Raw genomic sequence first — 6,450 nt, 5'->3', positions numbered from 1 at the left:
TTAATATTTACTTTTAAATTAAAAATTAAATAAAATTTAATACTAAAATTTGAATTATAATCTAAAGTTTGATACCAAACTTATTGACATGAATTGATGAAATAGTAGTTCAATAAAATTTGATGACATAGTAAATTCATAATTATAGTGAACATTCCTTTTAAAATTACCATCACTACCTTGTATAGTCTGATGTTTTCTCACAGAAGAAAAAAAATTATCTGTTTGAAAGTTACAGAAATTAACACAAAAATATTTTTACAATTCACAAACATACAGAAAATGAAAAATGTTAACAAACATTTTATAAAAAAAACTTTAAACTATATTTTTACTCTATTATAACATGATAGCCTAATCGTTACTCTACCAATCATACTTAAACTTTTTTTATAGCTGTTTTGAAACCTGTGTTTCATAAGTAAATAATCAAACTACTTAATGTGACACCATAATAAACTTCCAACCAAGGCATTACAAAAATTAAAAGAAGTACTTTAGCATAACAAAAAAATAATATTTTCTCAAGGGATAATAATTTCTTATCAAAAATAGTTATTTTTATGGATGGGCAGAAAATTAAATAAAAATAAAAAACTATGAAGTGGGTTGTTTTGATTACAGGTACTCTTTGCAGCTATGCAAAAACGAAAATATTCTTTATTTTCTCAATGAACTACACTAAATAAATGTCTGAAAATGATTCTAAAATATTTACAATTTAATCTGTTAAACTATAGCTAGTATGAACATATAAAACTGACTTTAAAATTGTATCTCAATTTATCAAGTGGAAGAAAACAAATGGAAAATCCAGGTGAAACCCTGTCAGACATCATACACAATAATTCAAAATATGTGACTTTTTAAATCTTCTATATGAAAAGATATACACACAGTGTAACTGCATGTTTAACATTTAAAAAGAACAAAATATTTATTTACTTATCAATCACTTGTTCCAACAATACTGTGTGTACTTTTCTAGACAATTTATAAACATGGGGTCTTAAATGTTTTATCTATAATTTTACAGCTATTCAAAAGGAAATGAATAACCATAATTCATTTTGTTTAATAGGCAAATGAATACTTCACTCAAATTAAAACCTATTATTTTCTGATATTTTTCAAGCAGACTAAATTTAAAGACAAACAGTATAAAATGTAGAATAACATCACTTGATGTTATTCTAAACAAAACATCAACAAAACAAAACCGTCTCGTCTATCACTTACTTGCAACAAATCACTGGGAAGGCAACTAGTCATCACCGCCCATCGCCAACCCTTGGGCTACTCTTTTACCAACAAATAGTGGATTGACCGTCACATTTTTGCCCCCACGACTGAAAGGGCGAGCACGTTTAGTGTGACGCGGATTCGAATCCGCAACCCTCAGGCTGCAAGTCAAGCGCTTTACCCACCTGGCCATGCCGGGCCTCCTCTTACTGCATCCAAGAACTTCCTGTTTTCGCGGATATCATAGAATTGTGTGGGTAATGAAATGCTACCAAAAATTTATCACTTTAGGTAAAGACATGTAACATAATTTTTTCTCACAATCAATTCACGAAGACACGTTCAGTTCGAGGATTCAGACTTTCCAAAACGGCAGAGAAAAGTAAAATGATATAGATCAACTGGATTCAAAACCATTTACGAGGAAACTTGAAAACAAAACGCAGTGACTTATTCGAGGTGAGAATTCTTTAACGCAAAGTCAGTGGCAAAATCCACTCGCTTGTCCCTAAGCAGAGTACACAAAATTATAAAGAAAGATCTTAATCTTGATAGATAACACGAGTTAAGTGCGAGAATGTTGCTTCCTTAATGGACCCAATAAACTATTGCATGGCTCAAACGATTATTCGTACCATTCTGTATGAAGACATGCTAATGAAGTTGCTGAATGCAGTGCTTAAAGGTTTCTGTACCATCAGACTGTTGAAACAGATGTCAGGAAACTATTGTTCTTTTACACAACGTAGATCATGGAAAGCCAGAATGGAGAAGAGATATGATTTGGAAGCAGTAACTTTACAACAAAACCCTTTGCAATTAAAAATGCGTTTTAAGGCTGTTATCAAGATGTATGGTTGTCAGACAGAGCATCAATGAATGTAATGACATGGATTGTAACGGTGTGGTAAAGCTCAAAAGTCATTTTAATATAATATTATCAACATCTTAATAAGTAATAATAAAATTATCTCACCTACAACAAATCACTATTAACCCAAACCAATACAGTGTTAAAGTTGTTTAAAAAAAGTTTAACATAAATAAATAGGAAATGTAAACCTAGCTTTTGATAACTAATATAAATTTATGGTAATACGACATTTGATTATGCAAATGACCAGGGTTAATAATAGTTAATCTATGAAAATAATCTGTTAATAAAAAATTAATTAATACAAAAACACAACATTTTTTTGCATATAATTAATTTGTGAATATCATAAAATTAATTATTTTGTTGATATGACAAATATACCTTTCATCACTTTCAAATTGTTCATAGGTATATAGATAAATATATATAGGTAATTTCAATAAAGTGTGAATACCTCACAAGTAATAGTGGAGTACTATAAGTATAAATTACACTATTTATGCTATTAATGTAAGTATTTAATAGTTAAATGAATAAAAAGAAGGGTAAATTGTGGGTAATTGTAGCAAGACTTAAAGAGAAACTTGGTTTCTCACATGTAAAAGAATCAGGAAATCAGAAATAGCACCAATAGAACTAGTAGTAGTGAATTAATTATAATGTGATCTTGTTTAGAATTTAGCCCTTAGCTTATTAAGATGACGAATTACTAAAGGAAAAAATAACAAAAGGGATAAATGGGACGAGAATTGAAACATTAAAAGGTTATCAAGCAGGTGGTAGAGTTGTCTACGTAGGGATGGCTAATTATTTGTGGAAATGGTATTTTAAGTTACTTCTCAATAGGTTATTTATCAGAACTTGACAATACTGTACAGTGTTTCATTCTGTAACAATACACATATGCAATGACCGAGTCACAAGTTCTGAGAGACCTTGTAAATATCATAGCAACAAGTTTGAATTTTTTGTTCTTCTTTCATCTGCTTCTATTTTCTTACATGATAACTAAAACCCGAAACAATGGTGTCAACTAATGTCATTCTGGTGACATAGTTTCGAACGAAGTATTCACTTTTATGAGTATTATTAATAACTAATAGCAATCAAGATATATAATTCTAGTATAAATAGTATTTCAATTTCTGGTTAAAGTTAATTTCCTTACAAAATTTGGTGTTCCTTTAAAAACCTTAAATACGGGGTAAAAAAGGAATTACCAGCCTGCAACAGATAAACAATAAATGTTACAGTTGGAAACCTCATTGCATTAGAACCTAATTATAAATACAACCTCCCTATGTCTATTGAAATGCTACATCAAAAACAAAACAACAACAAGCAAACATGTAAACAAAAATTTCAAAAAAGAAGCAAATGTGGGCATAGCTAATATCAATCCTTCAAAAACAATGTAAACAAGATAGTAGGGATTGCATTTGCATTATTCCTGCATAAGAGCACAGATAAGAATTAACATATAGCAATATATATATATATTGAATCACAAATGAGTTTAATTTATCTTTTTTTTCTGTTAACATTCTGCTATACAATGTGACTGTGCCTGGATATTTGATGTTCTTAGCAAAATTTACATAGCCTTTAATTTGATCTTCCTTAAGCAAAATGAATACCAAAATGCGAATAAAATGAATATATGTTGGCATATTAACAACAATAAGAGCAAGTTAGCTTCATTTAAGTTTAATTTTGTCTTCCTGCTGAAATTAACTAATATATAATTTACATTAATATACCAATTACTTCAGTCACTTTAGTCCTTTTAAGTAGAATTTTCATCATTCCCAATATTATTTTTCTTTTACACTAAACTTTTGTTTTCATGATCGATTTTTGTCTTTTTTCTTCACATAAGATTGGTTTGCTAAATTATACATAAAAACAAAACATATTATATAATTGATATTTGAAATCGTCGATACTTGGTAGAATGTCATAATTATAGAAGTCAGGAAAAAACAAGACAATTGTATTTCACAAATACGCCATTTATTCATAAATATGATTTAACCAGAAATGGCATCTTCAGGTATCTGTCTTATTTCTCCTTAATTCGTCAAAATATATTACGTTAATCAAGATCCGGCCTTGACATTCTTAGCAAAAAAATTTATTATTAATTTTGCCTCTTTTCTGCTAGGGAGAATAGCTCGGTGACGGAATAAGTATACACTTAATAATGGTATTTTCCTTATTTTTGCTATTTTAAATTCTAAAATCTATAACAACTTTTGTGAAACATCAACAAAATCAAAATATTTTTACATAAAAACTATTTACAAGATGACGTCCTCTACTAGTGCAGCGTTGTACACGGATTTACAACGCTAAAATCAAGCAATTCGATTTTCCTCTTTAGATTCAGCAGATAGCTTGATGTGGCTATACTAGCCTCCCGCTAGTACAGCGGTATGTCTCCGGATTTACAACGCTAAAATCAGGGGTTCGGTTCCCCGCGGTGGGCTGAGCAGATAGCCCGAGGTGGCTTTGCTATAAGAAAAACACACACACAAAACACACGTGGCTATACTGTAAAAAAAACAAAAAAAACACGCACATATAAGACAAAACTATATTTAAATCGTCAACTCGTTTTGAATTTCGCGCAAAGCCACACGAGGACTATCTGCGCTAGCCGTCCCTAATTTAGCAGTGTAAGACTAAATGGAAGGCAGCTCGTCATCACCACCCAACGTCAACTCTTGGGCTACTCTTTTATCAACGAATAGTGGGATTGACCGTCACATTATAACGCCTCCACGTCTAAAATGTCGAACATGCTTGGTGTGATAGGGATTCGAACGGCCAACCCTCGGATAATGAGTCGAGTGTCTTAACTACCTGGCTATGCCGGACCTCGTTGAAACGTCACACATTTAAAAAAAGTTTTTTTTCATTACCTAGCCAAGCCGTCTCCAAACGTTTCAGTCTTAAATTTTAAAGGTTCTTAACCTACTTATTAAGATTTCCTTTGCCATAGCTAACAAAATATGTCATTTGATATACAAAAAAATCTATACTTTAAACGCTATCTAGAAAAGAGAAAATACAAAGTTCAAAGTGATATTGTTTTGTTCTTTCTCGACCAGCCTAACGATCTTCAATCAAACGTTTCAACAAATTTTAGGGGGAGTTAAAAAAAAACTAATAGAACAAAAGGCAACTCAAGAAAGTTGCAAAGTACTGAAAACCATCGACAAATTTCAGTACAGCACTTTACCTTTCTAGCTGTTTTAAGCTCTTCTTAAAATATTTTCACCTCTTATAAGCTGAAATATTTTGAAGGAAGGAGTGTGATAAAAACCGACAAGAGAAACATTTAGAAATTTGTTAAGCACTGGATGAAAAAAGGGATTTTCAATGAAGTCTCAACACCGGCTCTTGTCGCTGATATATTTCCTTTTATCAAGCCAGCACAAATAACCATTAAAGGCTTTTTAAAATTTTTGTTGACCTTGAAGTTTTTACTAAATGTACGTTTTTACCTTTTGATTAACGATATTTCACAAAAGACTTTCTTGATGATTAGAAATCCACTTGAAATAAAAATGTATCTCAGAACGGCTGGTATGGGTATTTTCAGGTGACCTAGAAAGGTCGAAACACTGTTCTCCCCTTATCAATAGAAGTGTTAATACTCCTACCAAGGCCTGGCACGGCCAAGCGTGGTAAGGCGTGCAACTCGTAATCTGAGGGTCGCGGGTTCGCATCCCCGTCGCGCCAAACATGCTCGTCCTCTCAGCTGTGAGGGCGTTATGAAGTTACGGTCACTCCCACTATTCGTTGGTAAAAGAGTAGCCCAACAGTTGGCGGTGGGTAGTGATGACTAGCTGTCCTCCATCTAGTCTTACACTGCTAAATTAGGGACGGCTAGCACAGATAGCTTTTGAGTAGCTTTGTGCGAAATTCAAAACAAACAAATACTCCTACCAGCCGTTTGACTCGCAGAACTGTTTTACTTTCCTTTCTAAGATAATCATGACTTTTGACCTAACATTAATAACCTTTTTCTTACCTTTCACTCTCCCATAACTGTCATCTCCATCACTCTGATGATACTTGACAAAGTATCACCAGCGCTGACGCTGTAAGGAATAAATGTCACTCACTCAAATAGATCATTTTCTAAACAGCTTGTTTTAACTTCATTCAGTTGCCATAACTCTTCTGCTTCTGAAACATTCCTGGATTTTTCCACTTTGTGTTTCTGCGTTTTATATATATTATCTTGTGTTTACACTTTTGCTTACTGAACCGGGATGTTGCATTTTAGATTTACTGTGCTTCACTTTCTTTAGATAATTACA

The sequence above is a fragment of the Tachypleus tridentatus genome, chromosome 6, assembly GCF_004210375.1.
Source record: "Tachypleus tridentatus isolate NWPU-2018 chromosome 6, ASM421037v1, whole genome shotgun sequence".
Taxonomy (NCBI): domain Eukaryota; kingdom Metazoa; phylum Arthropoda; class Merostomata; order Xiphosura; family Limulidae; genus Tachypleus; species Tachypleus tridentatus.
Note: the sequence above shows the minus strand (reverse complement) of the source record.